The sequence below is a fragment of the Heterodontus francisci genome, chromosome 5 (assembly GCF_036365525.1).
Source record: "Heterodontus francisci isolate sHetFra1 chromosome 5, sHetFra1.hap1, whole genome shotgun sequence".
NCBI lineage: Eukaryota > Metazoa > Chordata > Chondrichthyes > Heterodontiformes > Heterodontidae > Heterodontus > Heterodontus francisci.
In genome coordinates, this window is record NC_090375.1 from 49,452,189 (window position 1) to 49,464,616 (window position 12,428).

A 12,428-nucleotide genomic window follows, 5' to 3' on the forward strand; every position below is an offset into this window, starting at 1 on the left:
CAAAACTGGGTGGGAGGGTGAGTTGTGAGGAGGATGCAGAGGGGCTTCAGGGTGATTTGGACAAGTTGAGTGAGTGGGCAAATGCATGGCAGATGCAGTATAATGTGGATAAATGTGAGGTTATCCACTTTGGTAGCAAAAACAGGAAGGCAGATTATCTGAATGGCTATAAACAGAGACGGGAATATGCAACGAGACCCGGGTGTTCTCGTACACCAGTCGCTGAAGGTAAGCATGCAGGCGCAACAGGCGGTAAAAAAAGGCAAATGGTATGTTGGCCTTCATAGCAAGAGGATTTGAGTACAGAAGCAGGGATGTCTTGCTGCAATTATACAGGGCCTTGGTGAGGCCACACCTGGTGTGCAGTTTTGGTCTCTTTATCTGAGGAAGGATGCTATAGAGGGAGTGCAGCGAAGGTTTACTAGACTGATTCCTGGGATGGCGGGACTGACGCATGAGGAGAGATTGAGTCAGTTAGGATTATAATCACTGGAGTTAAGAAGAGTGAGGGGGGATCTAAAGAAACCTATAAAATTCTCATATGACTTGACAGGGTAGACGCAGGATGTTACCGATGGTGGGGGAGTCCAGAATCAGGGGTCATAGTTTAAGGATACGGGGGTAAACCTTTCAGGACTGAGATGAGGAGAAATTACTTCACCCAGAGAGTGGTGAGCCTGTGGAATTCGCTACCACAGAAAGCAGTTGAGGCCAAAACATTGTATGTTTTCAAGAAGGAGTTAGATGCAGCTCTTGGGGCAAAAAAGATCAAAGAATATGGGGGGAAAGCAGGAACAGGTTACAGAGTTGGATGATCAGCTATGATCATAATGAATGGTGGAGCAGGCTCAAAAGGCCTACTCCGGCTCCTATTTTCTATGTTTCTATTCAGGAACAGTAAAAGAGAATGATCGAAACAAAAAAGGTTACTACTATTCATTTTAGTGAAGTTTCTTTTTCCTCTTTCAGAAAGAACTGAAAAATACTGCAGTATATATTTTCTGGCTGAATGGAACACATCTACTTTATTGTAAAGACTGGTAAACTGATCTCATTCAGCCAAACTACCGGGATGTTTAATAAACTATCCCAAAAGCCACTGAACATAAAGTAATTCATTCAAACACAAAAGCGAAATACTGCAGATACTGGAAATCTGAAACAAAAAAAACAGAAAATGCTGGAAATACTCATGTCAGGCAGCTTTTGTGGTGAAAAATAAGTTAATGTTTCAGGTCTGGGTGACCGTCACATGAACCTGAAACGTTAACGCTGTTTTCCTCTTCACAGTTGCTGTCTGACCTGCTGCGTATTTCCAGCATTTTCTGTTTCTGTAATTCATTCAATCTTCTTTCTCATTTCTGTAGTCCTTTACATATTTTTTATTCATTCACTTTGAAATTAATATTCTGGTAGACTTCATCTCAGGGAATCATGACAGTGCTGGTAGGGATTAACTCCACTATTTTTGCAGCCACAGACATGCCAACCCCACCGTTCATAAATCAAGGGACAAACTCTTAAAATTCAAGTGATTTGGTATAAATATGAGTTGCTTTTTTTTTCAAACATAAACTATATACTATAAACATAAACCACTATAGAGTGGTTTCTAAACCTGGTAGTGGCTTATTCGATCTCTAACAGGTCAGAGCTTTGCCGTCTCTTTCGTAGAGCTATCCAATTAGTCACACTCCTCTCTTTCCCCATGGCCCTGTAAATTTTTTTCCCTTCAAGTATTTATCCAATTCCCTTTTGGAAGTTACGATTGCATCTGCTTCCACTATCCATTTCAGGAAGTGCATTCCAGATCATGATTCATGAAGATGAATAGAAGAATTTGCTGATAGGGTTAGACAAAATAAGGTGCAAAGAGTCTTGGGCAGAGGTGGAACACTATTTAAGCTGAATGGACTGTTCCTTTTCTGCCAGTTCTACATAATATTCTATGACACTTTCCACATCTAGCGCGAATTGCTGTCCAAATGCCATCATTTTGCATAGAAGTTTCAAATGGAAAAAATTTGAGTTTCCAAGTGGATCCGAGTCATCATAAATAGCTTGTCCTATTAATGCAAAAAGACTCTGGAGTGACGGCAACAATTCTGTGTCCTTCTGAACTGTCCTATTAAAAGGGATAGAAAGTCTAAAGGTGAATACATTCCAAGACCACATTGGTTCTAGTTTGGCTTCCCCGACTGATTCAAATTTGTTGGCTTTGAATAGAGCAGCTGTGCAATGCATGGAACTACTTCTTGCTGCTGGCGTCAGTCATGATCTAGGGGATGGGTACAATCTGGACCTTGCTGTGCCCATTTGGGCATAACAAAGCCTAATTTCCTACATCCCAAGAATGCATGAAGAACCAGAGATCGAATCAGGCCATTTTTCAGGCTTTGAGCGACTGCCTAAGACAGGCATTTTGTCTCTTGCCTATACTAATGAGGAATCAGATGCCAGATTTAGGACCCCTTGAGGAAAAACGAGGATGCCCAGATAGTGAGGCCTGCTTTGCTCAGGTCTTCCAGACATTGATATGGCCCAGACACAATGGGCACCATTGAAAAGTACATTTATTTCTTGATAAAATTGACTTACAGCCACAAGATTTTAGCCCAGTTCCATGTCACTCCTGCTGGTCAAGATCAACTTATCCTCTCCCCATTGCTGGTCTTCCTCCTTCCCTTCCTGGCACTAACCAGAGAGCATCCAACGACGAGGCAAGCGACCTGAAGTTACTGGGTGAACATGTTCTGTTGGATCTTCTCCCAGGGCACATTGTCCTTCTCAGTGCTTGGTATCTGTGTCCTTCTGGCCACTAACAGCCGATCCTTGCTGCTCTGTGGAGCTCACTGCCAGGTGGGGACGTGGGGGTGGCTGGCTGTGCTGGAAGGGGCTCTCAACTTTGCTGAAGGTGCTGGAGTTGGCAAGGTGAGCTGGGAGTTCAGGTTCAGCGCTGCCCAATGCAGAGTGCTGGGTTCCCCCACACTGTGCATGGGGTAAAGCTGCTCTCTCCTCCTGTTCTCACTCATGTTTTCTGAAGATCTGTTGGCCTGTTAGCTAACATACTCCGGTGATGTCTTCCATTTCCCACACCATCCAACGGAGTTAAATTGCCAATTAATGCCAGTCTTGCAATGCAAGTCCAGACCTACTTGTAAGTGAGGCCCCAGAAGCCCCAAGGCCATTGAATTTAGGCTGGATTAAAGCCTAAGGTAAAAAACCAACACTGCACAAAACAGCACCCCACTTCTTGCACTCAAAAACTCTACTGTCTGTGTAGATTAAAGTCCGCAAAATTGCATCTAAAATAGAAAAAGTGGAATACTCCAGACTCAATGGGTCACACTCATCCTTGTGTTAATGAATCCCACTCTAAAACGAGCACAGCATCATAGGTTTAACTGGGTTTGCTCTCCAACTAGAACTCTCATTAAGACGAAAGCTTCTCTCCCCCAAATCTGTCCCCCCAAACCAGCAGCTGAACCTGGGCTACAATTCAAGACAAAATGCTACTTCAGGCCAAGACATGGACAGCAGTCTACAGACCCCCTCCCCCCCCCCCCCCCGCTGACGTCAAGGGCTGCTGCCACCGCCGAGGTTTCACACTGCCAGAAGCAGCCTCTCTCCTTCCTCCCAGGCCTCAGTCTTACTCAGTTTCAGTCTCATATGTAACCACCACCATCTTCTAGTCTCTGCCACCAGCCTTACCTCTGATCTTTCAGCGCCAGAGATGAATATAGGCTGTCACTCGGGCAAGGGCACGCAGTAGAGGACAGAAACCACAGTAACAGGCAACGTGATGAAGAGATCACATTAATTTCTCTTACCCCAACAGAAAGTAGAAATACAAATGCAAGATAAATGCTGTATCTGAATTAATTTAAACAGTGCTGACTTTAGTAATTAGCAATTGCTGACATCTACTTGTTATTCAATATGACAATTATAGATGATGTTATAAATTACATGCAGGCTGCATCAAGCCCTATTGGTGCAGTGGAGTCCTCCACCTGGTACTGTTAGTTGTTATGTGGTTACATGTTGTATTCGGGGGAGCAGCAGAATGTAACAGCCTACGAAAGGCAGAGTTTTGAACGCCTGTGAAAAATCCCAAGATTTCAAAGCTCTATCGCAAGTGAGTTTTAATGTAACTAAGAAATCATGTTGCTTGTGATAAATTTACAAGTTGGCATGTCTGGGCTCAGAATTAACATTTCAATGTACAGAATTGCCAGTTGCAAAAAGTAATTTGGCACTAAATTCTGAGCTTCATTTCCATAGCCTCACACCATCTTACCTCAACATATATCCTTGTCCTATTCTACTTGTCAAAAAACACCTACTCCTCATCTCCCACTCCAATATCAGCAGTTGCACAGTTGCACTTTGAGCACTATGGGCTGGAATTTCATAGCAAGGCGCAGGCAGCCGTGCCTGCAATTTTGTGCCATTGGCTGCCGTGCCGGTCTGCTGACATGTTCCCGCCTCGGGCCTATTTTTAGGAAGGCTGCATCCAGGGCAGGGGGCGGTTATTGTTTACTAGCATGCCAGCAGTGGGTAGCCAATTAAACTGCCTATTAAGGGCATTCTTCATACACCGTCAGGTGCTGATGAAAGATGTTACGACCTGATGAGAAAAGGTGTCTAGGGTTCCCTTTCAGCCTTCACCTGGTCTTACTAAAACAGGGTTTAATTTTTAAGTACTGTTTTCAGCTCCCCCTTGGTAAATCCTTTTTCACCACTTTCTAACTGTAAGACAAAGAAACCAGCACAACTGGTTTTCTCAGGTTTAAAGAAAAGCGAAATTTTATTAAACTCTTAATTCAGTTAACGCCTATGGAGACATGACACGCCCACGTTAGCATGCACAAGCCATACACACTTGTGTTACGGTTCTTCGAGATCACTGTAGTGTCCTTTATTGTAGATAGATCTTGCTTTTCATTGGGGCCCAGTATTCTTCTTAAACCTTGTTCTCTGCAGGAGACTTTTCTCTGCTGGGGTTCATGTGTCTTCAGTGGATTTGTAGTTTCATGAATAAGGGATGGGAGCAGGCAGACAGGAGAGGCTGTGGTGAGCCAGCCAGGAGAGATCTTCTCAGTCCAGGAGCATTCTGCTTTCTGCCCAAACTGTTTATACAAATTCAAAAAACTCAGGTTGCCCAGCAGGTTAGTCATGTGACTAGCTGGTTTGACCATGTCTGTTTGCGTATTTGGCCATCTTAGCAGTCAACCTGGAATGCGAGCTCCTTCACCTTCAATGTCTGGTAATCAAAAGTCCACTGTGGGTTGAATGTGTCAGGGAATGGTCCTTTGTCCTTTCTAAGCACTGTGATAATATGCAAATGTCTTTCCAGCCAAGATCTGGCAACTTTTCTTTTTAAAGCAAGTCCTTTCTTCACGCCATTAACAGTTTAAAATCAGTGTTCATGACAAAATTAATGTGCCTCATTCTTGGTAGGTGGGGGCCTAGCATGACAAAGGTCATTGACCTGAAATGTTAACTCTGTTGCTCTCTCCACAGATGCTGCCAGATCTGCTGAGTATTTCCAGCACTTTCTATTTTTATTACCCCATCTTTATCTGGTCTGGCCAATGTGACTAGTCCCATACTAATGTGGTTGACACTAAACTGCCCTCTAAAATGTTCTAGTGGCCACTCCGTTGTATCAAAACAAGACAAGACAACTCGAGATGGGCAATAAATGCTGGCCTTTACAACGATGCCCACATCCCATGAATAAAAACTCACAGGTGAGGTGTTTAGCAGAATCAAGAGCTTCATTCCAAGAAGGATGGGAGGGAGCATCTGGATGGATCCTGGGAGATCAAAGCTGACCCACACCCATGTGTAACCTTCCTGAGGCCCAGCTGAGTACTTCATTCAGATCTGAATTACCAGAATTGTCAGAATGAAAGCTGCAGTTGCTTAATTAGTCTGACAATGCTCTATAATTTCACCTGGCTAAGATCTCAAGCATGGTATTCTGCATAACTTTGTCTTAAAAAAAAAGACCTCCTCTCAGAAGCCTTGGATGAGGAAGGTAATTGAGTATATTGGGGGTAAAAACAGAAACTGTTGGAAGTACACATCAGGTAGCATCTGCGAAGAGAAAAACATTTAACGTTTCAGGTAGATGACCCTTCATCAGAACTGGGAAAACTTAGAAAGTTTTAAGCAAGTGAAAAGAGGGGAGGGTAGGAAAAAGACCATGAGGGAAGGTCTGAGAGAGGATGGAAGACAAGGGGTGAGGAGGTGGAGGAGCAGACCAGGGTGTCACAGAGGGAACAAGCATATCAGGGAATTAGCCTGACAAGCTGTAACTGCCCGATTAGCCAGCAGCTGTCAAAGGGCGGGATTTCTGTTGCCGGGGTCCTTGATCCCGTGGAAGATCTGCCACTGTCCAGTAAAGTGCCTAATGGGCCCTTGATTCAGCATGCATCCCAAAGGAGTGACACGAGGTTCTTGGTAGCACTTTTGCCAGAGGTAGAGATCCCTGGTCAGTGTTTCAACTGCCAGGAACCAAGAATCCTGTAGATCTTCTATTTTTTCCACATACAAAAAAAAAAATCACATTATCATTTTAACATTCTCATTCAATCTACTCCAATCCCAGTGTTCAGGTTCAGCATCCTTCTCCGATTGTTCGCTGTGCCATTTTAAGAACTGGCCCTCATTTGTCATGAGAATTAAACAGAAATGAAAAAAGATTGTAAATGGTTTGCAAATTAATGCACGTGAATCAATAGTTTTAAAAAAATATACACATACTTGTGTGGTTTAAAAAAAAAATAAGTGGAAAGTTTTTTTTAAAAATAAAGTCATGCATATACTCATGCAGTTATACAATTATGACTAAATCACAAAATAGCAACAAAGCACCTAAAACTTCAGTTTTAGCTCATATTGATGATTTTTTGTTTGAAAAAGCTGTGAATGTTTTTAAAGGACTGAGACTATAATAGCTAAAAGCTCCACTCAAGAGGTGACCTTAAATCACTTGTGACTGATCGGCCAGCTTCAATTGTGGCGCTCCTCACTGTGCCATAGCCCTTCATCCTGTAACATTCAGTACAACAGTAATGAATTCAGGATATCCACTGCATTTCAAAATCATCTGTTAGAGCATTACACCCTTTCAACTCGAGCACTTGTCCAGAATAACGTGACCATACATCTCTTCTTTATGAGAAGAGTTTAGGATAGATTTAGATTTAGAGATACAGCACTGAAACAGGACCTTCGGCCCACCAAGTCTGTGCCGACCATTAACCACCCATTTATACTAATCCTACACTAATCCCATATTCCTACCACATCCTCACCTGTCCCTATATTCCCCTACCATCTACCTATACTAGGGGCAATTTATAATGGCCAATTTACCTATCAACCTGCAAGTCTCTTGGCTGTGGGAAAAAACCGGAGCACCCGGAGGAAACCCACGCACACACAGGGAGAACTTGCAAACTCCACACAGGCAGTACCCAGAATTGAACCTGGGTCGCTGGAGCTGTGAGGCTGCGGTGCTAACCACTGCGCCACTGTGCACTAGCTTCAGACCAAGTGCTTTTATGTGCACAAGCCCAAATATGCAAAACTGCTCTGTAATTCAGCAATGCATAAAGTATCCTCTAACAGTAGAAACAGGAAGGTCACTATAAAGGGCATTTAGAATCATGAACAGCACGGCACTGAAGGTGGCCATTCAACCCACCCATGCCTTTGCTGGTTTGAAACAGATATCCAAATTAGTCGCACTCCCTTGCTCCTTCTCCATAACCCTGCAGATTTTTAACTTTTAAAATTTGTATCAAAATCCCTGTTGGAAGTTATTACATAACCTACTTCTAAGTTTCAGGCAGTGCACTGCAGATTCTAACAATCTGTTGGTAAAATATTTTTCTCGTCAACTCCCCTCAGGTTCTTTTGACAATTATTTTAAATCTGTGTCCTCTCGTTACTAACACTCCTACCAGTAAAAAGAGTTTCTCCCTATTTACTCTAATAATATTATGCAGTTTATGTCTGTCTGCACTTTTCTGATTGGTTGGTGGGTTGATGTGGTAGTTGGAGCCTGGCACAGGCACGTGGGGGAGTAGCTGCATATTCGTCATGTGCCCCAGTCAACGGTTGGTAGCACCAGAGATGACAGAGTGAGGGGAGTTTGTGCAGAACTGCAGAAGGTAAGGGCAGCCCAACGAATAAGTTACCCTAGATGGAGGATTGGGGAGGGGGGGGATGGACGGCACACGATGGGATGGAGATGGCAGACATGGGAAGGGCAATTGTATGGGTCAAAGGGGTCAAAATGGAATTGTGGTTGGGAGGGGTTGACTTATAGAACATAGAACAGTACAGCACAGTACAGGCCCTTCGGCCCATGATGTTGTGCCGACCCTTTAACCTACTCTAAGATCAAACTACCTACATACCCTTCATTCTTCTATCATCCATGTACCTATCCAAGAGTCGCTTAAATGTCCCTAATGTATCTGCTTCTACTACCACCGCTGGCAGTGCATTCCATGCACCCACAACTCTCTGTGTAAAAGAACCTACCTCTGACATCTCCCCTAAACCTTCCTCCAATCACCTTTAAAATTATGCCCCCTGGTGATGGCCCTTTCCGCCCTGGGAAAAAGTCTCTGGCTATCCACTCTATCTATGCCTCTCATCATCTTGTACCCCTCTATCAAGTCACCTCTCATCCTTCTTCTCTCCACTGAGAAACTCCCTAGCTCCCTCAATCTTTCTTCACAAGACATGCCCTCCAGTCCAGGCAGCATCCTGGTAAATCTCCTCTGCACCCTCTCTAAAGCTTCCACATCCTTCCTATAATGAGGTGACCAGAACTGAACACAATATTCCAAGTGTGGTCTAACCAGGGCTTTATAGAGCTGCAGCATAACCTCGCAGCTCTTAAACTCAATCCCCCTGTTAATGAAAGCCAACACCCCATACGCCTTCTTAACAACCCTATCAACTTGGGTGGCAACTTTGAGGGATCTATGGACGTGGACCCCAAGATCCCTCTGTTCCTCCACACTGCCAAGAATCCTGTCTTTAAGCCTGTATTCTGCATTCAAATTCGACCTTCCAAAATAAATCACTTCACACTTTTCCAGGTTGAACTCCATCTGCCACTTCTCAGCCCAGCTCTGCATCCTGTCAATGTCCCGGTGCAACCTACAACAGCCCTCCACACTATCCACAACTCCAGCAACCTTTGTGCCATCGGCAAACTTACTAACCCAGCCTTCCACTTCCTCATCCAAGTCATTTATAAAAATCACAAAGAGCAGAGGTCCCAGAACAGATCCCTGCGGAACACCACTGGTCACCGAGCTCCAGGCTGAATACTTTCCATCTACTTCCACCCTCTGTCTTCTATGGGCCAGCTAATTTTGTATCCAGACAGCCAAATTTCCCTGTATCCCATGCCTCCTTACTTTCTGAATGAGCCTACCATGGGGAACCTTATCAAACGCCTTGCTAAAATCCATATACACCACATCCACTGCTCTTCCTTCATCAATGTGTTTTGTCACATCCTCAAAGAATTCAATAAGGCTTGTGAGGCATGACCTGCCCCTCACAAAGCCATGCTGACTATCTCTAATCAAACTATGCTTTTCCAAATAATCATAAATCCTGTCTCTCAGAATCCTCTCCAATAATTTGCCCACCACCGACATAAGACTGACTGGTCTGTAATTTCCAAGGTTATCCCTATTCCCTTTCTTGAACAAGGGAATAACATTTGCCACCCTCCAATCATCTGGTACTACTCCAGTGGACAGTGAGGATGCAAAGATCATCGGCAAAGGCGCGGCAATCTCTTCCCTCGCTTCCCGTAATAACATTGGGTATATCCAGTCTGGCCCCGGGGACTTATCTATCCTCATGTCTTTCAAAATTTCCAGCACATCCTCCTTCTTAACATCAACCTGTTCGAGCATATCAGCCTGTTTCACGCTGTCCTCACAAACGACAAGGTCCCTCTCACTAGTGAATACTGAAGCAAAGTATTCATTAAGGACCTCCCCTACCTCCTCCGACTCCAGGCACAAGTTACCTCCACTATCCCTGATCGGCCCTACCCTCACTCTGGCCATCCTCTTGTTCCTCACATAAGTGTAGAACGCCTTGGGATTTTCCTTAATCCTACCCGCCAAGACTTTTCCATGTCCCCTTCTAGCTCGAAGTCCATTCTTCAGTTCCTTCCTGGCTACCTTGTAACCCTCTGGAGCCCTGTCTGATCCTTGCTTCCTCAACCTTAAGTAAGTTTCCTTCTTCCTCTTGACTAGCTGTTCCACATCTCGTCATCCAAGGTTCCTTCACCCTACCATCCCTTCCTTGCCTCATCGGGACAAACCTATCCAGCAGTCGCAGCAAGTGCTCCCTAAACAACCTCCACATTTCTGTCGTGCATTTCCCCGAGAACATCGGTTCCCAATTTAAGCTCCCCAGTTCCTGCCTAATAGCATTGTAATTCCCCCTCCCCCAATTAAATATTCCCATCCCGTCTGCTCCTATCCCTCTCCATGACTATAGTAAAGGTCAGGGAGTTGTGATCACTATCACCGAAATGCTCTCCCACCGAGATCTGCCACCTGGCCTGGTTCGTTGCCAAGCACCAAATCCAACATAGCCTCCCCTCTAGTCGGCCTATCTACATATTGAGTCAGGAAACCTTCCTGGACACACCTGACAAAATCTGCTCCATCCAAACTATTTGCACTAAGGAGAGCATCAAAACAATGGAGTGGCATGGGAGGGAGGGGATGAGATGTTGTAATTGGTGAAGTATACTAATTTGACTGCAAATGTTTTGCTGGTCTCTGCTAGTACATTAATAATTTTGAACACCTCCATCAAATCTTCCTTTTCAACATTCTGCGCTCCAAGGAGAACAATCCCAGCTTCTCTGGTCTCTCCATGTAACTAAAGTTCTGTATGTCTCATGTCATTCTAGGAAATCTCCTCTGCATCTTTTCGAAGGCCTTGTGCCCAGAATTAGACAGAACACTGCAGCAAAAACTTAACCAGTATTTTACAGAAGTTTTATATAGCTTCCTTGCTTTTGTACTCTGTGCCTCTAATGCCAATAATCCCTTCCATTCTTTTAATAACAGCTTTCTCATTGTCCTGGCATCTTCCAAGGTTTGTGTATATGAACCCCCAGCAGCCTCTGTTCCTGCAACTCATTTAGAATTGTGTCACTTGGTTTACATCGTTTCTCCCATTCTGTTCAAAATGAATCAATTCATAATTCATTGCATTAAATTTCATCTGCCATGTGTCTGCCCATTTCACCAGTTTGTTCTTCTGAACTGTATTACTGTTCTCACTTGGCAGATACGGGAAGGAATAGGATAGGCGCAGAATTCATGCACCTCAAGAGCCCTCCCTCTCCAAGTGTTACTTATCCAGTTCTAGTCTCAGTCATCTTTGTCATAGGGTCGTTACAGCACAGAAGGAGGCCACTTGGCCTATAATGTCTATACCAGTTCTCTGTAGAGCAATTCAAAAACAGTACCATTCCCCTGCTCTATCCCTGTAGCCCTGCAAGTTTATTTCCAAGTGCTCATTCAATTTCCTTTTGAAATCTTTCATCCTCTCCACTTACACCGCCCTCATAAGCAGCGAGTTCCAAGTCATTGCCACGTACTGCGTTAAAAAAAAAATCTTCATATCCCTCTGCATCTCTTGCCCAAAACTTTCAATCGGTGTCTTCTAGTCCTTGTACCATCAGCTAATGAGAACAGATTTTCTTTGTCTACCCTAACTGAACGTAAAAATCTTGTATACTTACATTAAACCTCCCCTCAATCTGTTTTGTTCTAAGGAGAACAAACCCAGCTTCTAACCTTGTAGCTAAAATCCCTCATCCCTGGAACCATTCTGGTAAATCTTCTCAAGGACCATCACATCCTTCCTAAGGTGTACTGACCAGAACTGGATCAACATTCTAGTTGTGGCCTAACCAGAACTTTATATAAGGTGATGCCAAAGAAACACACCTATTTGGACAGTTTATACTTTGGATTTGAGTTGAGACGTCCTTGAAAACATTTCACATAAGGTGAGAAGTGAGAGAAGAAGTCCCATTAGTGCGATTCAACCTCAAGGTCAAGAAATGAATGTATAACCCTAAGCAGCAGCTGGCCCCAATACACTCAAACCTACATTTAAGACATTGTACTAAGTGCAGCTTCTTAATTAACACTTCAGAGAAGTGTCATCAATTTTAACAGGCAATGCAAAAAATAAAATCGAAGTAGCATTTTTAAAATAACAAGCTAAAGGCAAGCCATTTTAAAAGTTAGAAACATGCTGCGTAAAAGCAGAGAACCACTCTGAAGGTTATTTTGACTGCATGCAATTTCCCTAATTCTCCGCTCCATACCCAAGGAAGGATA

At 43.9% G+C, this 12,428-nt stretch overlaps 1 protein-coding gene across 1 annotated transcript in view; it reads right to left on the minus strand.

Moving 5' to 3' along the window:
- The window catches only part of LOC137369830 (DNA topoisomerase 1-like), a 215,935-nt gene that overhangs the window by 73,876 nt on the left and 129,631 nt on the right, over positions 1-12,428 (minus strand). The window lies entirely within an intron of this gene.